At 41.5% G+C, this 22915-nt stretch overlaps 1 long non-coding RNA gene across 9 annotated transcripts in view; it reads left to right on the forward strand.

The window, feature by feature from the left end:
- Window positions 1-1857: 1857 nt before the first annotated feature.
- The window catches only part of LOC121095919, a 31265-nt gene continuing 10207 nt past the window's right edge, over window positions 1858-22915 (forward strand). For 3 of the 9 annotated variants that reach the window (XR_005830259.1, XR_005830265.1, XR_005830250.1), the window contains exons 1-4: window positions 1858-2004; window positions 14258-14423; window positions 14821-14909; window positions 15192-16017. This is a non-coding gene — a long non-coding RNA (uncharacterized LOC121095919). Of the gene's footprint in view, window positions 2005-5044; window positions 5184-14257; window positions 14424-14820; window positions 14910-15121; window positions 16018-22915 lie in introns of those variants that run through there. The other 6 variants (XR_005830261.1, XR_005830251.1, XR_005830257.1 and 3 more) reach the window with 6 other exon arrangements.

Below are 22915 nucleotides of genomic sequence, written 5' to 3' on the forward strand. Positions count from 1 at the left end.
GGAATATCATAAACCCCTTGGCCAGGAGCTGATACTCCACAGAGCTGAACACTGCCCACAGGGCTGTAGTACAGGAGCACAGGGATACAAATGGGGCAGCCCTGATGCTGGCTGTCCTATAGATCCCTTTACAGGAAAGCAGGGACTACTGGTTGCAGGTACAATTACCTCCCTTTGCCCTAAATCCTGATCTCTGACAGATCAGAATTATGGCTCGATACAGTTATAGAACAGATACATTGAAAATGCTACAAATTAGAGAAGCCACAAATGGCCAAAGACTTTCAAACCATGTAAGTCAGTTCAATTCCATATAGAATCAAATAAGGATGAAACTATTCATATGAATAGTTTCATTCTTATATGAAGGAAGTTCTAATTCCTTCTCCAGTTTTGTAAGTTGGTCTGAAAAGCAAACATTTGTTCCGCAACCACAGGACTTCACTGTGAAAGCAAAGAACAGATATTAAGAATTACTGAGCTCCGATGATCAAAACTGATCTATTGCTTGTAGGTGGTTCACCAGGACTTACAGGCACACCAGCAGCGCAGTTTGGTTAATTCTATCTTTGCAATAACTAGCAAAGTTGCTCTGAAACAGCTTAGCCCAGCGATTGTGTCCAAGGTGATGGAAAGGTAGGGCATGATGCCAGTGGGCTATTATCCCATCCTACAGAAACTGATATAGAGGATGTAGCAGCTGGAGTAAGAATCATAAGGTGAATCCAGGGAGAAGGATGGAGCTGAACGTTCTCTTATATTCTTGCTCATTACTTCATTAACAAAATCAAGCCCAGCAAAGAGGACACGTTTATAATGCTATGCTGTGTGTAGACTTCATGAATTAGCCAAGAAAGACATTGATTATTACAACCGTGATTTGAATTTTATCGAATAGCATCTAAAGGCAATTTTCCCCTTGTCATAGTGATTGTGCTATTATGACAGAACCCTTCCCCTGAGAATTTTCAGTCTCAGTGTAATATTAAAGACAGCAAACAGGACAGAAGAGAACTCACTGTGCTATTACCATCTTCAATCCAGATTACTGTAGTTCTCCAGGGATATGAATAGGGGTAAGTAGGATCTATAGTAGAGAAAGTATAACATGCTCGTTATACGTTGCCTGTGTCTTCCATCCTTCCACACCCTGGATTTCAAAAGTGACCTCAATCTTCCATGCTAGTTAGTTATTAGAAACAAATCTTCCAACTAGTTTAGTGCCAACACAAGGCATAGAAAGATGAATGCAGAACCCGGAAAACTGTGGGCATGGCTCAAGGATGATTTAACACATGAAGCTGAGACTCAGCTGAGCTTGGAATAAATGTGAGAGGCAGTTCAAGGACAAAAAGGCTGTGTGCAATGGCCTCTCTCCACAGTTAACTCTTCCCCCTCGGAAGTAGTTCTGGCTGTTTGACTCTATTGCAGTAGAATTGCAGTGGACAGCAGGTTTCTCACCATTGACTTAATGAAAATATGACCAAGTTATATTTGGAGACTTTATGGCAGAGAGGCTTTTTATTTTTGAAAGAAGTTTTTTTTTTTTTTTTTTCTCTCAGGAAGATTTATGGAAGTTGCTCTGTATTTCTCATTTCTTCATGAGCATCAGATATAAGCAGAGCAAAGCACAGGTAGTTTAAAGTAGAGTTTTGGTGAAGTTGGGAGGTTAATATTAATTTGCTACTAAGCTCATTACCATTTGCCTTAATTGTCACTGTAAACATGAAGTTGAATGACCTGTTTTTCAGTTTACTAGGAATTGGCACAATTTTCTGCCTTTGCTTAGAGCCAGGGCACCGCATACATCACATTGTGAAAGACAGAGCAAACAAAGATTATCCTCAGCAGCTCAGCCCCAGATATCATTAGTTGCTCGGTTCTCCTTGCACTTGACTACCTCAGATCCGTCAAGCAACATTTATGCCACAGCAAAACCAACAAAGAAGGCATGAGGAAACGGCACAAGTGCCCTTCATGACAGAAGCAAAGGTGTTGACACTAGTGAGTGTTAGCTGTTTTGATTTTGGCAGAGCTGAGGCTGTTATTTTCTGTTCTCCTGATAGAGGAGAAAACAATGTCCTTTTCTAGTTGCAGTATCTGTTTTGACCGATATTACTGCCTGTTACACTGCTGGATAAAGGTCTACCATACTGTCACAAGAATCCTCTTTTCCTGAACGCTCTCCACATACCTCCTGAGCCCACGAATCCCCCTCATTCATCTCTCTAACACGTATCTTGTCTACTTTTTGTTACATTTATTGGCATTTAGTTCAAGATTGCATGTATCCCAAAAGATTTCACATTTCTGTGGCAATACATCTTAATCATTGGTTTTGCTGCCTTTGACCTCACTCACGTCTATTATAATAGCTTGTCATGCGGTAGCCATACCCTGGGACTTTTATCAAACCACAACTTAAAATCACCTAGCATTGTGTTTTTGTAGGTGATTTGCCTCTGTCATCCCGAATGTTATTTGAACCTTCATTTACCAGAGAAAGAAATCAGTTAAACAAGCAAAAATGGGTCGGCTGCCTCAAATCCCAGTAAATTGGCACAGCTTCACAATTTAGCATTATGCAATTATATTAAAATTAAGATTTTCAATCATCAGCTTTAAAAAAGAACGTTACCAAATACTATTAGGAGCTACTAAAATACACAAAGTTTCAACAACTGCCAATGAAAATTAAATTAAGCGATCTGCATACTGTAAAGTGAGGGAATAATATTTAAAACAAAACAGATATACAGGAAAACTGTGGTTGTAAGTGCATGATCGTGTTCCCCTCTGGGTAGTGTCATGGGCTATAGTTTTCACTAAAGGCAGAGAAACCTCTGAACTCCGGGGAACCTGAGCCAAATTTTGTAAAGTTGACTCATTGCTAATTGCAGCGCAGCCATAGCAAGGAAAAAAACAAACAAACAAACAAAAACCCCAACAAGACTCACTGCAGAAAGATATGGTATTTCATAGAATGCAAGAAAAATATCATTATATAGGAACAAATAAATACCAATCTGAGGTTGGACTGAGTGACTAAGAGACACAGAAGTAAGCTGCTGACAGATTAGAGTGATATTTCCAGGACCCACAGCCCAGTTTGACGGCAGATGGGAAAGCTGAAAGCTAATGACAGATAAGATAGATGTAGCTCTTGGTTTGTTAGCTGCTGTTTACATCATGTGAGAGACTGAAGTTCACAGCCAAGGATAAGCAGGAAAAAAACACTAGATATGGAAAAAATGAAAAAAAACCAACAACCAACTTGATATGTGAGAAATTTACTTTAATAGATTTCTGTGATTGCTCTCTGCTCATTCAAAGTGGGTAATCTGAGGTTTTTCCCTTGAAGAGCATTTTGCCAGAGGTCTAACACAATTCCCCTTCCCTTTCCCTCTAAAACGTTGCTCCTGGTGGCCATTATCATCAACTAAGCAGCAGGAAAATGAAGGGCATTAGACTTCTAAGGAGTCCAGGCTGGGCAATTGCCGACTGATATAGACCCATCTTATGTCCCCAAGAGTCCCACTGAAAAACGTGCAAACTATGCATGATGTTAAGAATTAAAGCTGGCGCACTTTTTTTTTGCCTTTTTTTTTTTTTTTTTAAGATTGTTGGATTCTGTTGATTTCAAACATTTACAATTTCCTGGCATTTCTTAAAACTTGCTTTATGAAATGACGCAGTGAAGAAAGTTGAACGAACATCATGCTGATAGACACAATGTTGTCTGGCATGCATTGACTCTGTAACGTCAAGGTCTGTGGAAAAGTAGTAGTAACGTTACGCCTAACGTACTTCTGGGTTGGTTTTATAAGACATTTTGGTCACTGCATTGTAAGAGCATCCTTTGAGAGAGAGTGCAACATCACCGCTCAGGGCAAACCCTTTGAGGGGTTTTACTAGAGAAAAGGATTAACTGGCTGTTGCCTAAAATAGCTCAGAGACAAGTGGGAAGGGAAAGGTATCCCAGTAAGCTGTAGCATTGCTGTAGGGCATCAGGATGACGGCCAGCCTAGAATATCACAATGACACTTCCAAACGTGTCTTCATAAAATGTTATTGCAGAGCTTCGGAGAGGAACAAAGCAGGTCAAGGTTTGCAGTAGGCTTCTGGAGTTAGTACCTAGCTCAGAAACAAGAGTTCAAATACCAATGTTAATTAGAAAAAAAATGATCTAGAGGATACAAAAACCAATTTGTTACATGCAACAAAGCACGAAAGGTTTTTATGGAAAAAAGTAGCCTGCACAAAGAATTCAGGACAGCATGTTTTGTTTTTCTTCCTCCCATAAGCCTCCAAAGCAGTATGGGGCTGTGCTCTTAGATGTGACTTAGTTACTGTAGAAAATAAGAAATAAATCTGCCTTGAATATACTTTTCCAAATTTTCTTTCTTTAATTTCGGAAGTATTCAAATAAAAAGTGCCTTGTAGAGAGACAGTGCACACTGTCCCTTGTGTTCCTACATCCATTCAATGCCTTGAAATTGGAAGTCTGCAGAGCAGTAGTTTCATGTATAATAAATACAAAATTCTCTAACACAGGCTGTCTACACAATGCTGACAGAACATGAATGTGAAATAACACTCAAGAGATCACTCAGAAATCAATAAACTCAATCAGCTAGGATCTTAACACTGTCTACAACAATAATACAGGGAAAGTGATGAACACTGCAAGGGTATGTGGTGATTTTAAAATGAAACCAGAAAAAAATTCTCCCAAAATGTTTTCTTCAGGCGGGGTGGTGGTGGTGTGAAAAACAAAAGAAGCCAAAACCAACCTGTCCAGGTTTCTGTTGGGATAGAGTTAATTTTCTTCTTAGTAACTGATATGGTGCTGTGTTTTGGACTTAGTGTGAGAATAATGTTGATAACACATTGATGTTTTAGTTGTTGCTAAGTAGTGCTTACTCTAAATCAAGGACTTTTCAAGTTCCCCGTGCTCTGCCAGTGGGCGGGTGCACAAGAAGCCAGGCGGGAGCAGAGCCAGGACAACTGACCCCAACTAGCCAAAGGAACATTCCGCACCACAGAATGTCATGCTGAGTACACAAATCTGGGGGAAGAAGAAGAAAAGGGGGCTGGGTGTGTGGGGGTGTCATTCAGAGTTACAGCGTTCGTCTTCCCGAGTCACCGTGACACATGCTGCAGCCCTGCAGCCCCAGGGATGGGTGAGTACCTGCCTGCTGTGGTGAGTGGGGAATTCCTGGCTTTGCTTTGCCTGCATTTGCGGTTTTGCTTTACCTATTAAACTGTCTTTATCTCAATCCATGAGTTTTCTCACTTTTCTGATTCTCCCTGCTATCTCACAAAGGGGGAGGGAGTGAGCAGCTGCATGGGGCTCGGTTGCTGGCTGGGGTTAAACCACAACACAACCCGATCCCAAACTATGCGCCCCTTAGGAGCATGGACAGGAAGAGTACGGGGCTTGTCATCACAGACTGGCTTAAATGGTTTCTTACTCTGATCTGATAGTAGCCAGTCCTGAATGTTTCAGGAAGAGATAAACTGCTACAAGAAGACTTTTATTTTCCTAACTCGAAGAATTTATAACCTTCTAAGTAAGGATGGAGCAACGAAACTGAGATTAGACCTGCCAGCTTCAGTCAGCTGGATTTGGCTTGTAGAAAACCAAAGAATAGACTCAAACATTTTATCCGAGATGCCAGCGTTTGAGAAAACAGATAAAAGCTGCAGGTTGATGGTATATGCTGATCTGAGCAGGCTACAATGAGTCAAAATTTAGAAGTAGGTTTTGTTAATAAAAGTACTGAGCTTCCTTTGAATCACTAACAACATCATACCAACTTCAATAGGAGCAGCATCTAACCAAAACTATCCTTAAGAAGTCTCAAAACCATTAGCTCTTCTGTACAACATGACAGAGTAACATCACGGAAAGTTAGTGCCCCAAAAGACAATCCATCAGCCCATGCTGCTGGGAAATGTTAAGAGAGATTGCACCACAATCCAGGGGAGCACTTGGAGCCTTTGTACTGAAAAAGGATTAACAGAAGTGAAACCGGGCAGGCAGCAATGGTTGAAGTGAATCAATAGCACTTCATGTACCCAAAGAATAGCATTAGAAACAGTGCAACAGGAGAGAGAAGGAGGCAGCTGGAGGCAGCTGGCAGCTGCTCCTAGGAGGGATGACAGGTAGGAGACAAATCTGTCCCCCTGGACCCTCGGGAACACTGGGCATGTCAATTTATAGCGAGGGATTTGAAGGACTGCTACAAAGCAGATCTTCATGCCACATGCATCAGCCCAGCTGTCTGTGTGCTACTTCATTCAGTCCTTTCAAATACATTTTACATCAGCTTTGGGTCCTCCATCAGGAGATGATGGAGCATCACGTGACACCTATCAGTGCCCCTCTTCTCCATTTTACATACAAATAAGCTGCAGCATAGAAAGCAGGCATCTGCTACCACAGGAAGCCTATGAACGAACAGAGGTTTGAACAGTCTCCCCAGCCTCCCATCCGTGCTGCCCAGTCCCCCATCTCTGGTTCTTTTCCCCATGTATCATCACACACTGCTACATATAAAGTTTCCCCAATGCAGCTTACTTAAAGACAATCCCATTGTTTACCAAATGAATAATTTTATGGAACAAGTCATAAGGAGCTTGCTGAGCTGGTAAAGTTACCAAGCAGCTCATTTTCGATTCCATATGTTCTTAATAAATGCATTTCCACACCAGTTGGTATTTGGTTGCTGCAATTCATTTGCAAACATGATTAAAAATTCAGTCAAGATTAATCTTTATTTTTCACTCAACTACCTTCAAACAAAATCACCTACAGCAATGTGTATGGTAATCAACCCAAGCAAAAAACCTTAGAAATGGAAAAAAACACATGAGTAAAAGGTAAGGTTATTAAAATCTGAATTATTTCTTTCCTACAAAGTTTTGAGATAGTGCTCTTTAACTTTGGATATGGCAGTTTCTCTACATCTGCTCCACCTGATATGAATAAATAATTGACAGTTATTTGACAGCCCTTTAGAAACAGTGCATGAAATATATAAATAAAATGTTACAGGATAATAGCAAGCCTCCATACAACAGACATGAAAGAGAATTTTCTTGCAATCTGCATTGTAGAGACTTGACTGCATTTGAAATTACTTCAGGAAAATGTTGGTACAGCCAAGTTACGTGCAGGAATACAAATACACCGAGGAGCTAAAAGAAGAGCCGCCAGGCACAGGCAGCGCATGCAGCACTGGCATGTCAGCATGCCTGAGAGGGGTCGCAGAGCCCCTGCAGTGACTGTGGGGTCTCAGGTGTGCACCGAGTCAGGGACAGGACCAGTGCTCTCATGGTGATACACGCACGTGCTCAGAGCAATTACAACAGGCTGCAGCTTGTGTGGGAAGGTAGTGCTGAACAGGTAGCTCGTACCAAGGTGGTGGCGGAACTCCTCTCAGTACCCACCTCATGCTTACAAACGGCTTCATAGGGCACATCACCGCCTGGAAGAAAGCACCAGAGAGCACGGCTGTGCCCTTTGCTCCATACAAGTGGTTGGTAGAAACCACCAGGAGCAATGATATTGGATTGCTTTTGTTGATTACTGTGGATTAGGTATGCAAATAGCGCACTGAGTCCTGTGGCTATATTTGCTAAATGCAGCATTTCTCTGGTCTAAACACTCACGAAACTGGCACAGAAATCATGCCATGGTGCTTGCTGCTGGGTCATGGCTCTGGCCTGAGAAATGCTTTTGAGTATCCCAGACGAAGTGAAATGCCCTGTAAGGGCGCTTGCTGTTCTGATGACCGTATTTCTTTTTTTAGCATGACATACCCAGATATATAGGAAAGGCAAAGGTGAAGATGCAGGGTTTCATTCCCTCTTCTATAGGTTCAGGAAGGTTTATCTACTCGATTCTTAAGGCCACTCCTAGTCCTAACCGAGATTCTAGTTGCTTCCAGTCAGTTCCAATTTACATCATTTACATTACTACAATAGTCAAGAAAACCCTTTAAAAATATGTTTCCAACTGTGGGAGTGTCAGGGAATCAAACCTTTCTGGAGCTTTTCTCTTTTGTTTCAAGGGGAGTGCAGGCTGACTGAAGGGATAAGTTGTTCAGATCAAATCACAGTGAAAATTAGAAAGCATAAGCACATTCAATGCAAGTAGAGTCAGAGGTGCTTTTTTTAAACAGAATAATGAAATCAAGGAGGCTGCTCTGTATACCCACTAATATGAGCTGATCCGAAGCTAGAGACCTAAACGCTTTTTTCCTAAAGCTGTCTGAAGAGGATCAGGGCTCCCATTTAAATATGAGTGGAGACTGTCTGCAGACTCTCAGTGGACCGTGGAAAAATACAGTGATGAGGAATGTGCAGTTCTGAGGCAGCAGCCCGTTCTGTTGGCTCGGCAGAAGATCAGGGCTCTGCCTTCTCTCTAGCACAGTGTGGTCCGCGCCTGGTTCGCCAGGCGGAGGGATGGGAGACCTGAGCAGCCCACACGCCACAGCGTGGGGCACTTGCTCCCTGTGCCACACCTGCCCAGGGCTGCTCCCGGCAGGGGAACGGTTGCCCTGAATATTTACCACAAGACGAAACAAAACACACAGACATTCTTTTCCACTCTGAAAACCCGCTGCCAGGTGAGCTTTCCTGGCCAGATCCGCGCCCCCCCCCCCCCCCCCAAGCTGTTCCAATGTATGAAGATGACTTTTTTCCTTTAAATCTCTCAGTATTACAAAAAATTTGGATTTGACAGTTCTGTACTTTCCCTTCCTATCCCCCAACAGCAAACTTAAATAATGATGAGCATGCAACGTACAGGGAACTAATATGCAAAGTGACAGCTATTTTAGTAATGTCTCTAACCCATTAACACTCGGAGGGCATTAGGCAGCACAACAGGATGACCTTTGCTAAAAAGGTGGACTGGAAAAATATGTTTCTTTTCTTTAGGATATGAACTGAGCATAACGTTATTTCAGAAGTGATAAAGATCAGAGAGCTGTAGCATAAGGAAGATGAAATCTGACTCACTGACTTATTCAGGCTGGAATATCCTATTGATTCCCGCTTTCATCACAGACAGCCCATCTGTGTTCAGCTGAGTTTGGGTCAAAGGATCTGTAAGTATTTCATTATTTAGACAAGTTAACCTACTTAAACAAAAACATTATCAGCTATTGCAGGATGATTTGATATGACATAAACCCTCTGAACACTAAACAAACAATGACAAAAAGCAGACACTGACGGTAATAAGTGTGCACCATCAAAGGCTTTCAGCAGCATCCACCGTTTACTTACAAGTTATTTGTTCCAGCATCTGCTAGTGTGTATAGGAACATATCATGAGGAATTGTTGCCTCGGGAGATGGAAAAATACTACGTTTTAAATTTGCAAACCTTACAGTTTTGCAGCTGAGGGACAGGCACTGGTATAATGCAGTTCAGTCTGCCAGTAATAGCCCAGTTTTTATTAGATATTTCACTATTATTCAGAAAGAATCCATATACCCCGTCGTGACCTGCAAACCAAAGGTTGAAATCACTGGTTTTTACTAAATCTGAGAAGGAAATGGAATTTTTATCTCCAGGGAAACTTTTAATTTCCAGATTTGTTGTGTAGACTTGTTCAAAAGAGAAGCACAGAAAAAAAAGATTGAAATTTTTTTGAGAGAGAAATTTCTCAAAATTTGTTTCAGTATTATGTCAATTTTGACTTTTTTTTTTTTTTCAATATAGAATACTTTCCCATTGAAAGGTCATTTAAAAAAAATTACAATGCTGTGTTCCAATATCTCGAAAACACTCCCTTTGATCTGGTCAAAACATTGGAGTAACCAGAACAAAATAAACTAAAAAAATAAAACAGGTATACTGTGAAACATCTCAATTTTGGGAAAAAGGTAAGAGTCTGACAGATGCTAGAAAAGCATCTCTCAGAAGCTCCATCTCTGATCTACAAGGTAAAAACTACCTTTAAACATCCAGCTGAGCCAGCAGCTGTAGAGAGGATGCATTTGTAGAAATACAAAAGCTTACAAAAGAGAGCCAAAGCAGGACACCCGGAAACTTTATGTAAAGCCTACCTAAGAATAACACTTAGGAATCACAGAGCAAATATACATGGAGGAGATACTGAGATTTGGGGTTTTGTGAAGAAATGGGCATTCAGAGAGAAACTAATTAAGGTTTTGCAGGGTTGAGATAAAAGTTTTGTCATTATTGAACCTTGGATATAAAAATGTAGAATGTGATAACGGCTTACTTTTATATAATAAAGAGTGTAAGTTTCCTCCTAATTGACTAAGAAGAGCAATTAACCTTGTAGTGCATTTATATGTCAGGTTTGAAATATTTGTAAATTAGGCAATTAGGATGCTGTAGGTTTAATACACTAGTTAAGTAAGCCTGGGTTTCCCAGAATTCTTGCAAATCCAATCTTTAAGAAATTTTTAAGTTCAATGATACTCTTATGTAAGTATGAGGCATGTATTATGTTAGCCAGCAAAATAATACACATAACCGATTAGTCCAGTTTGGATAGTTTAAAGACATAAAACTTTAATGGTTAGAGTAAAAGCTGATGTGGCATCTGCCTTTTGTGCCTATCAGGTTACAGAGGCAGCCAATTATTTGGATTTGCAGAGATTCTCTAGATAAAGTTGTATATTCTTTATTGCTATTTTTTTTTTCAATTAACATTATTGCCTATAATAAAAGTAAGTTCAAGGCAACAGAAGGAAAAGCTACTTAATAAGCCCAATTCTGGCTTTACCTTACTCTACTAAGGAAAAAATGGGCAGGTACAAACCGATCCAAACCTCTCTCTGTAAGAGACCATCCTCCTGCAGGCCAGCTCTGGTCCAGAAAGCACACTGCTGCCGGGCATCCTCTCTCCGCTGTGCCAGAGCTGTCCTTTGCACAGTAAATATGCAGGATCACTAGGAAAAATTACACTGATCTTTCCCGGTCATTTAATAGAACCTTGCACAGGTAATGCACCTCAGAATAGCTCAATGGATGCAAGAAAATGATTTAAAGGCCATAGATTTAAAGGCCACAGGGGAACAGTTTTATCTGAATACCAGTCTTGCTATTTCACTTAAACATAATCGCTTAGTGCTTCACTGTGATAGCTAAGGTGACTTTTTTCCTCCCTTATTCAACTCAGTGAAAGGGTCCCTCGGGTATTTTTATATTCCCAGGTGCCTTCATTAATTGTGTAATTCGTGTGCTATTGTTTCTCCAGTATCATTGCTGGCATTTGTGATTATGCAAAATGCTCTGAGGAACTAGCTCTGCAGGTTGCTACAAACAACATATGCAAAGCTACTGGAAGGAATAAAGTTGACCACTCAGGGTTTTGTGGAGATTAACAATGCAGAAGGATGATCAGGGCCTAAAAGAATTATTTTAAATTTGTGCAAAATAATTTGCAGTGCTTGTCCAGCTCTCTGCACGGTGACCTTGTGTTGTCCAAGTTAATGCATCTTTGGAAAAAACTCATGAAAATTAATAAGCCAGCATATTGTTCAGGCCATGAGCATTGGTCAATATATGTCCCTTTCTGTGATATATGCAGGTTATGGTACATGATTGATTCTTGCTTATCATCATTGATTGGAAAACAGTCCTTCTACTTCGTAGCATATTCTCCTTGAGGCGTAATGCACATGAATCATCCCAACAGTTACCTGCGGCCATTAGCATGAAGGATGAAAGGGCTGGTAACAGTGAGGACCCAGGGAAGAGTAAACAGGAAGGCTCATGTAGGCAGGGGGCTGAACTAGAAATATTGACTGCAGGGGCCCTCTTCAAACACTAACACAGGTATTATGGTGGTCTGCAGCAGACAACCCTGTCTCATGCTTTCTTATATAAATATGAATCAGCAAGTGCTCCAGATTTGCTACCAACTGGCAGCCACTCTTGCCTGCTGTTTTGTTCAGTCTGCTCTGCCTAGTGGAATACAAGCATTTTTATAGCAGTCCAAAAATGTGAATCTTCTCAGCAGGTTTCAATAACACTGGCTAGTTCAAACAGCCCATTTGCAAATATTTCAGCTCCTCTCCTCCATTGAGAACAAAAAATGAAATAATTTCCCTTCATGCCCTTCCACTGCTTCAGTTTGCTCAGCTTCTTGGTTTTGTGCTAAATAAGTGCAGCTTTGTTTCTTCCTCCCCTTTTGCTTCCCATTTCATTATTTAAAGCCCACTTCAACAGCATCAGCTCCCCATCTGCTGAGGGAAAGGCCAGGCAAACAGTGTCCTTCATAACACACAAATCCTCATGGCAGCTTAGGGTGAGAATTCAGCCACAGCCATTTAGCAAACAGGAATTCAGGAGCATCTTTTGAAGTTTCCATGCTCTGATTCCAATACAGATCAGGTCTTTTAACTATGTGGGGTGTTTGCGACTCCTCTTTCTTTCTGGCCATCTGCCCATCCTCATCTGCCCACACAGAAGTCCATCTGACAACCTTCCTACTGCTGCGCCTCCTCAGACTCGGCAGCCTGAGCCACGCAGCGCCTGGTGGAGCAGCTCCCCGTCCCTGCTGCCCAGCTCTGGTTCCTGCAGCAAACCCCCATGGCAGCCCCCCTGCGCCGCTCGGTGTGAGCCCATCTGGGCTTTTGGCTTCCACCCTGCCAGCCCCAAGGGGACTCCACACACAGCCACCGCCTCCACATCTGCTCCCGGCACCTGGTGTGCTGGTGAGGTTTCTTGGCACAGGCAGGCTGCTGAACACGGAGTGCCTGGCCCTGCACCCACCCTTGTGCTACAGCGCTGGGGACCCCAGGGGAGCCCCCCCAGTGGGAGCACTGAAGGCAGATCAATGTAGCAGGTTAGTGCTGAGTGGGAACCGGTCAACCCTGCTGGGCTGGAGCCCACTCCCTGCAGAAGCTGGGCAATGTTCCTGCACCACGCTCAGCAGCACATCCTTTATCATCTCATTGCTGTCCAGATTTTCTTCAGCAGCCCCCAGACAGGAGAGCTGAACATAAGAAACGACCAGATCATTGCTTTCCTGACAAATGGATCAGTGGACAACTTTCTAACCGTGGCAGAGTCACTGGTGTAGTACAGACCACCCTGTTACATACGCCCTTACGTTTTCTGTGGTGCAGGGATGACATGCAGGAAAATTATAACCAGCACTGTGCTGAATTTGTTTGTCCAGTTATCCCTGGACGTAGTCAGCTGAGGAAACTGATCCAGGATTTTTTCCTCACCACCACCACCCAGCAGATCCTCAGCCCTTTGAATTCCAGAAAATTCCACTAGATTAGGCAACTGGTTTCCCAGCATTTGAACTGACAGCGCTGCAGAAGTAGAGTGAGAAAAGAGAAAAATCAACCCTAAAGGACTAGGTTTAGTTCAGAGAAGTGTCTCAGGATGAACAGACAAGAAAAGAAAAGGTCACTGCCACGAGCTGGCAGAGTACGTCCAGCACCGCACCTAATACCCAGGCTCCAGTACGCGTGCTGTTCTACCAGAAAACCTATTAGCAGCCTGCAGAAAGAAGACATCCTCTCAATCTATCCACATAGAGGGTTAATGAGATTCCTTAATTAGGTACAATGGAGAGGAGAATTTGGAGCTTTATATTTTAGCTCTGTGGTCAAACGAGACCTTAATATCCTCTCAGGGCATTGCCTTTAATAAGAAACAGCAACATGAATAAATCTACAAGCACAAAATCTAACAGGGAGAACCCGGACCCAGCCGGCTAGGTAATGACCGTCCGAGAGAGACCATTTGCAATACGCAGCCAGCGTTTTGCCAGACTTGATATTCTTTGCATCATTGTGAGTGCTGAATTTTATTTATTTGGCTCCATACACTGCAGCCTGGCATTGGCTCTGTATCCAGCTGCCAGCAGAAAACTGCCGGATGCAGGAAACCTTTCACTGGAGGGAAAGTGATGGCCAAGAGATAGAAGCCATCCCACCCCCCTGGCTGGAGGACCCACACTGCAGCTGAAGCGAACAGAAAGATGTGCACGCTTAGATACCTACTTGAATCAACGCAAAGCACGCTCGTACAGTGGGGTCTGCAACCTTCCTCTGGACAGACGCTATGAGAGCTCGCTGGTATAAACGCCTGGTTTAATCTCCCAGTGTTTCACCCCTCATTAGGAATGAGAAAGAGTCTTATTCACATATTTAAGAACACTGGTTTGAAAGAACATTTTCAGTGGTTCAGAGTACATTCTCTGCCGTCTTAAAATCACTGGAGTTTCTAATTTTCTTTGACCTAGATCCTACACTGATGGCTCACAACCCACTTTCACAAGAAATGAGATCTGTGAGCGGTCAGCACCTCTGAGGGCTCAGGTGAGTCCTTAACCCTGTTGCCTTCATCAGGTCTCAGGCTCCATCCTGCTCCTGAGGGAGGTAGATGGAGGCACACTCTACAATACAAAGGTAAAAGGACTTTCTTTTGATACAAATGTGCAATAAATATAAAAAGAAAGGGAAGAGTATGATGTAGAAGAAAGCTGTGGGTTTGCCACAGCTTTTGGAAGTGGATTCAAAGACTTTATTCTTCAGAAGAGGCTAAGGGCCCATAAGTAAGAAAGTGTTGCTATAAGGTGTTGAGGGATCACATCTTAATCCTTCCATGTTCTTACTGGTGTAGGGCAGGAAGAATCTCAAACATGGTAAACCCTGAAAAACTAAAACCATCCACTTAGCACAGATGTTCTCACAAGCAAAGCCTTTTCCTACTTGACACGTAATTATGACTCCACTGAAGTTAATAAAGCTATAGTTGCAGTGACTAAAGATCAAATCGTATTTTCCTCTCACATTCCTTAAACAGATGGACAGCTAAATGAAGCAAGTACTCCTAGAAAACTTCCAACAAGGGACTGCCTTGCTGGATTATGAAGATGAATATTCAGATGAGAGGTGTGTCATTTCTTAATTTTGTTTTTCTACTACAGCTGCTAATTCTGTACATCTCAGAGTGTCTGTGAAAGCAGAAGGAAGATCTGCCATTCCTCAAGAGCGGGTGTGTAGGTTACTGTGACAGGTTGTCAGTAGAGGGGCTTGTTGTAGTAATACAAAGGCAATTCTGGGCAACACTTGCATCATTTTTATGCTAATGTCTGACATATTAGAAGAGAGACACCAAATCCAGAGACCCTGATGTGAATACTTTCAAATGCCAAGAGAAGTTCTTTTCTGCAGCCTGGCGTCCAGCACTCGCATGCAGTTGGAGGCTGATCCATGGCTGGATGGGTGCTCGTTATTCAGCTCACACAGGGAAGCAACAGTTCCAAAGAGGTACTCAGAACATGGTACGTAAGATTTCAGACCCTTTAAAATCTTGATGCAGGCTGAAACCCACCTACTGCCCAGCCCTGCTCCGAGTTCACCACCAGCCCCTAGTCAGAAGTATCCTTCTGCGGGAATGTTCACGTCAGTCTTCCAAATATTTCACATGCAGCCACAATGTGTCTTTTCCTTCCATGCCTATTATAAGGACTTGGGGTGGAGAAGAGGACTTTTTCTCTGACTGAATCTAAACAGCCATGTGGGTAAAAGAGGTTTTGTTACTTCTGTGTGTTAGGCAGCTCTCTCCTGACTATACAGTCCTAAGCTTGAGCTTTTATGCTGCAGCAGCAATCTTAAGGAGGAAAAAAGAGGTTAAAATAACTAAAAACTACCTTCTCTGTTAGCACAAGGATGCACATTAAAGCATGTGTTGTTCTGCATGTTAATCCCTTAAAAAGCCTTTCTTTAAAAAGTGACTAATGAAGAGTCTTAACACTTTTTACTTGGCTCACATGAACAAATGAGGGAAAAGGGCAAATTAAATGAAGCTTTTATATCCTTTGACATCAAAGCAACAGGAGTAACAGTGAAAAAGCTAAAGCACTTCCAAGGTGTATGGAGATGAAGAAATCAGAATTTCAAAGAAGCTTAACAGCAAGACTGAAATGAAAGGTGGCCTGGGAAAATCACAGAGATGTTCTCCTCTAGATTTCTATCTGAAGGTTGGCACCAAGAGAAGGTAATACACCAGAAAGTTACACAGTAGCAACCTTTTTTTTATTGCTCATCCTGGTAACATATGCCAATGCAGTCTAACTGCAATTGTAAAATTAATTGTGGATCTACAAAACACAGATTTCCAGTGTCCTGCATTTACTGCAGAATAACTGAAGTCTTAGGTGGTCTGTGGAGTCTTTCATTAGACAAGTCAAATCCTACCGAAGAGTTCACATAATCTGCTTTGACTGGAAATTGAATTTGCTTCTGCCTCATTTTGCATTATCTACTGAACAAAAAATTGAAAGCTTTATAATAATGGCACGTTAACAAGCAAGTATTAGTTGTGACATGAAATGCTTTTTCTTTCTCCTTATTGGATTAATGGGGGGAAAAAAATCCAGAGTTTGACCTAAAATACAACAGCTAGTAACTCTGAATAACCGTGTTCTGCAATTAGAGTTAAAAATAAAAGCTACAAATTACAATAAATCCCTATTCTGTCTATTGTAAAGGCGGAAAGGCATAAATCACCATTAGCTTTTGTTAGTTAAAATGAGAAGAAATATTGAGCAGTTTTCTATTTGTTTTAATTGTATGATGACAGCATACCCATTATTTCTTTAACTGAAGTTTAGTGCAACTTTTGGTACAACAGAGAGGACAGAAGGTTTGGATGTTTCACAACAGACATCCTCCTGTTTCAAACTGAGCTTCAAATATTTTGATTTTTTTCAGAATAATGCCTTAATGCCTGTAAACACCTCACAACAGAAAACAGATTATGAAAGTACATGTGCCCATTAGTGTTAGCGAAGTCCTCACTTTGGACCTTCATGTAACCTCCATAGCAAATAACTTTTCTTATACATGGCCTTAGTAGACTGGCTGGATTATTGTATCTTAGAACACAAACTCTTGCCCAGGTCACTAGCCCAGCCTGCAGACACCAGAAGTCACAAGTGACTACCCTGTTCCAGGGGGTGCACAGCCAAGCATTTGCAAAGTCTGAGCAGCTGTCTTCATACGGTTTTATACAGCAACAGAGGCGTGTACAGGTAATGCTCACCTTAATTCAAATCAGACTTAACATCAGCAAAAAATGGCAATTGCATCCTACTGGAAGTTGAACCATACAGAAAAATTGTTAATAAAGAAGAACAGGAAAAAAGGTTTTGTATTAACTCATGTTCTGTTACAATTAGGAGCATCCTTGTAAAAAAAGAGAGGTACGTGTTATAAACTTGATTTCTAAGCAAACCCCATATCCATCTGGGTCTACCTATTCTTTGCTCTCATTTGGGTTAGCACTTCAAATTCTCCTTGAACTTCACATTTCTCCTTACTGGCAGACAGACTAGGGAACACAAAGCCACCCTGACCACCAAACTGCCAGCATGGAAATAAAGATAAGTTTGAGTTCTTTAGTACGTTGCAGTGCTTAAATGATGATAAATGTTATGCTATAATACAGCATCTAGTTGAATGTAATTGCTTTGACTAAGTCTAGAAAGAAATTCATTTACTCCAAATCAAATTATTCTGAGGACTTTAGGGTACAATTTTAAACTATTGTTGAATTCAGATGCTTAAATAACTATAGTGCCTCTATTAGTCTAGAGTGGGAGTATACTAACATTTAGCATACTGAGTGACTCAGTCCTGTAACTGCTTCATTAATAGCTTTCACCAAGGCAGCAGGAGTTACCAGGCATCTTAAACATAAAGCATTTGTTTAAGAAACTACTGCAGTTATACGCATAGAAAAAACGTTTCTGCACAACCCATCCCAACATATTTGCTGGATACACGATTTTTTACTAACAGAGTAAAATGTGTTTCATGAGCTAGTGACATGCAGAGAATAATATTTCTGGTTGACTGCAGATTCGGAGAATTTCATAGATAAATTTCATATCAGGCCCATCACTTAAAACTACCTGCTACAGGTATCTGCTTCAGACCCACATCCCTGTGGCAATGTGTGACCCCACCACAGTATGGGACCAGTGTTTGGTGGCGGTCAGGTTTTTGTATACACGAGAATGACATCATGCAAAAGCACCTTCTGTGTGTAGAAACAGGTTTGGGTATTCTGAATCAGAAAGTGTGAAAATATATACTAAAGCCTTCATAAATAATAAGGGGAACTAAAAAACCCAACCAAAATCCAACACCTAAATCCAAAACCACCATCTCCTTGAGAACAAGTTATGTAAAAATCTAAATGAGTCAGTATCTTAAGTAGGAAATTTAATCCTATATATGCTTCCTTTTTATATATATTATATATATGCACACCCACACATCATATATAAAGATTAGTCCCCTAATAGGGGACTAGTAGCAGATTTGTAGAAAAAAGACTCTAAAGGACTGTGACAAAATTAAATTCTTAGTAGTTTCCAAAAATTACATGACCTAATGGGAAAAAACAACCCAAACCAACTTTGAAATGAGATGGCATACACAAAGCTGTCTCTGAAGCATCATTTATGTGATAAAACACAACTACAGTATGGACAATTATTTCCTCTGCTCCTGTAAATGAATATCTGATAGCCTTGAGGGGTTTTGCAGTACAGTTCATCAATTCTTATCATATTTAATTCAGATACTCTCAAGAGAACTTCAGGGAAAACTGGCAATAACTCAGCAGATAATTCCCCAAAGAAACCTTCATCTCTCTCTTCTTAATTGCATGGCATATCAACGCTCGATGTTTTAAGGAGACTATCCTGAGCTTTTGGCATTCAGATGAATAAACATAGAAGGCCCAAAGATCTTAGGGTGTATTCTGATTTTTGGATAGCGAAGATCTTACTAGCATGGGATAACAAGTTATTGCTAATCCTGTTCTACCAGGAGCCTGCAACTAGCTGACCCCTCCACAACAGACAGTTGTAGAAGTATAGTAGGGAGACATGTCCGCAGGACATACAACGTTGCTGTCATGATTCCCAGATACTGTCTGCCATATTTACTTGCCAATTAAAGATTTTAAATGATTTATAGATTGTAACAATATAAATTATTATAAATCAGATTAGAAGGGTCTAATTCTGATCCCTATAGCAGGGAATATATCCTGATACAACATATACATAGATCAGAAGGAACAAAAAAATACCCTAAGTCTTCAGGATTTTTTGTGAACCAGATAACCTGAGCTTTTCTTCAGCTCTGACTGCCCTGGTTTCACTCTGCATTTGCTTCACCTCTAAGGAAGCAGGCTGCTTTCTCATCATCTCACAGGATGTCACAGTGGAGCCTGGCACGGGCACCAAGCGTCAGCGGACTCTAACAGGGAGCTACAGTAAATGAAAACCTCCTCACAGCAGTGGCTGCGCAGAGCAGCTGACCGACCTTACACTGAAATCAAGAGGATCACAAAGTGAAATGAATTCTAGCAAGGTCAAAAAGCATTAGCAAACTTCAGAGGAGCTCCGGTGCTTCTAGCTGCTAGCATCCATTCCTTCATCCCTGCTCCTTGATGTGCCCACCACCCCTGGACAGGGTGCTCCTAGCTCTGAGCCTGTTTGAAGTTTCACAAATACTAACACGGCAAAGGTGAATAATAGCGCTGTTGTATTGGCTGTTTCACTGTACAAATGAGCTTTGAAAAACATTTATAGCTACTCTCTAGCCCCTAGCACCTCCTTCTTCTTCAATAACTCTCTGAAATGTAACTGTTTTAATTAAGGTCTCAGCCTCTGCTTCTTGCTTTCATCATGTCTCAGTCTGTTACTTAAAACTAAATCCTGTTCTTGTTCTACAAAGATCTATAGGGCCTAAAGGAAACTCTGTAATGATGAACGAAAAGTACTTAATACGGTATTTTCAATTAGATTAAAACTCCGAAAATTTTTCCAGAAGCATCAGTTAACAGTCTGTTACTGTAAATTAATCTTTTACACAGACATGAACTAAACGCATGTGTTCTCTGAAGTGGAAGAAGCATATTCCTTACAAATTACAGTTCTACTGACTGTTACACAGGCAGGATTAAGCACTATAATTCAAGGAATATAAATATTTAGATTATTGCAAGAGCCTTAAGGTAGCCTGAACTCTTCCTGTATTTTGTGATGATACAACTCCTTTTCCAGGGAGCCGTTCTCCAGCTAAGACACACTGTCACAGCTCGAGGAGGCGTTCACAGGATAGACTCCGCATCTTTGCGGTCACTTGGGCAGCACTCACACAGCCACACTTTGTAAGGATGACAAACGCATGCAACACACCAGGCACAGACACTGGGGTTTGGTCCCTGTGGGGGATCATCCAGCCTGCTGTAACCACAGCCCACGAACACCCTCCCTCCCATCCACGAGGAGTTCATCAAACCTGAAACGTTTCGCAGCAAACATCTGCTGCAACTGAGGATTTGCTGACAATCTGTTTCCTCGGAAAGTTTCTGCACTAATCTGGGAGTATGTCAAGATCCCAAATTCCTCCCACTTTCTATCCGAGCACTTACAAATGTTCTCATTACTGTTTCAAAGAGCTATCCTTTAATTGCGCTGACTTTCAAATATGAAGGTAAAAAAGGCATGTTGCCACAAAGCTGTCTGGTAGTTTTCACAGATGCTTCTTGCCTCCTTATGAGGTAATAGGCATAATGAGCATGAGCTAGCATCGTGGTTTGTGGTCCAGGCAAGGAGATTACACTATACGTGGGCTTTTTCCTTGGGATCTGCTTGTCTACTGACTGACAGCCAAAAGAAGCATATTAAGGCTTTTTAAGTTCAAAAAATTGTGTAACAAGCTCTGGAGATTTCAGAAAGCTAACAACATTTTTATTAACCATTTTTTATTGCAGGCTAACATATTTCCTGAAAGATTGTTTTTCTGGATGCACGTTTCCCTTTGCTCTCTTGATAAGTTGCCACCTCAAGAAATAAACCAAAGGGAAAATGATGCATATTTTTTTTAAATAGAAAAATAAGGTCATTAAAGGTTGGAAGGCTACCCTGAATATTCAAATTTCTGCTATTCATATATATTTCTTTCCAATATTGTAAGGTTACTTGTGGGCAGGAACAGGCATCCATTTGATACCTGAACACTGGAAAACAACTGCACTCCAGCAAGACTTGATTTAAATATATAGCAGTGCAATGCCCTTCAACCGCAGGTGGAAGTAGATCAGAAACCAGCACAGGCTGAGAGAAGTATTCAGAAAATACAAAATAATCAGCACGTTGTTGGTGAGGCAGTAAAACAACCCTGTGCGTGGCTCCTGGAAAGAAAAGGGGGAACACAGCCAGTGACCTTGTAAAACGGGTGAGTTTTAAAGCAACACCAACTGTCTAACAGGGTTGTCTTTGTTGATACATTTGCTTCAGGCTACATTCGGATATAATTGAGATTCATCTAGCGAGCGGGGAGGGCTCCACTCTGCTGAAGAGTTTTGATTTTTAGGGAGGATGCTGTGACCGAATAGCTCGTGGTCAGGTGTAACCAACCTGCGATATCCAAGAAAGTGAGTTAGGGCTGTGGATTAACTGGGTCCATCGCACGTCATCTCTGAAACCAGATTATTCAAACCTCAAAAAAGTCTTATTAAACCCTGGATTTTCTTATAGGCAAACAGTGATCTTGTGCTAAAACCTGTCAGTTCACATGGACTAGCTTTGGGCCTTAGAAAGTTGGGACAGGACTAGCCAGAAAGCATTGCACATCGGTTTTTTACTGACACTCGGGACTCAGGCTGGGGAGTAACGATTTTGAAACCTACTACAACTGGGACTTGTGGAGATGAGCAGGCAGGTAACCATTGCTCCTTTCCACTACCCTGTCCTCATTTCAACCTCAGCAGCTGGCAATCCAATTAATTCTCATTTTTCTCAGAGAAGAGGAAACTTTTTGCAGCTGGGGATGGTGTTGAACTATTTTGTGTCAGTCTCTGAACATCACTTCTACAAAAAGAGTGAAAAGTACATGAACTTAATGGATGAATAGACTCCATAGTCATGATGATGCATTTTCTTTGATACCTGGGTAAGTGACCCAGTCCTGGATGCATTTTAATTTTTAATGTGCTAGCTATATTAAAATCCTAAATAGACTCCTGTAAATCTATTTAGAAGCATAATGAAACAAAATTCAAGTTTGAATAGGGAATGCATTGATTTTCTATGTCAGAAATGAAGCAATTTAGTGTTTCTTTTACTCAAGGTGCTACTGTTCTGTGCCAGCACTAATTAAATTCTATATGTGTTCTGAGCACAGAAATTATGTTGTCTCATAGTAAAGTAACTATATCAAATTGAGGGGTAGAGACATTAATGGCCTGATCAGTTGAATTAACATAAACCAGCAGTCCTTGTCATTGCACAAGTACATTTTTCATTAGAATTGACTTTTCTTGATTTCTTGTAAAAGTAGGCTACTAAACAGAGGGGAGAGGAGTTGTTGTTAAGTATTTTGCCATTCTAGGTCATAGGATAAGGGACTGCAGAAAAACTGAAAATTGTTTGGACGTTTATTGGACAAAATGACCCTCACAGACCCTCTCCAAATTTTCACATGTGTAGCTTTGCAATTATTTACCAGACTATCACCTCATCTGCAAAATGTTCCTGTATCACTCTGCAGGTATCTTTGGGTGGGACAAGTAGCTGGACACAGTGGCTGGATGCTTACCTAAGCCCGTAACAGCCAAGGGGTTGTTTCCCAACCAAAACCTTCATGGCTTCCAGCCATACAAGCCAAGGAAACAGCACTCTTCAACTGCTAAAGCAAAGCAGGGATAAGACTTGGATCAAAGGCTTTGAAGAAGCACCAAGGACCACCTAGATAGCAGAAGGTCCTGTTGGAAGGACAGCGGAGACACTTCTTCCCTTTCCGTAGGCAGTGGCTGGGTCACCTCACTGCTCAGGGAGACCAGCAGCTCTGCCCAGTACAATCCTTAGGCT

This window comes from Falco naumanni, chromosome 1, assembly GCF_017639655.2.
Source record: "Falco naumanni isolate bFalNau1 chromosome 1, bFalNau1.pat, whole genome shotgun sequence".
NCBI classification, from domain to species: Eukaryota; Metazoa; Chordata; class Aves; order Falconiformes; family Falconidae; genus Falco; species Falco naumanni.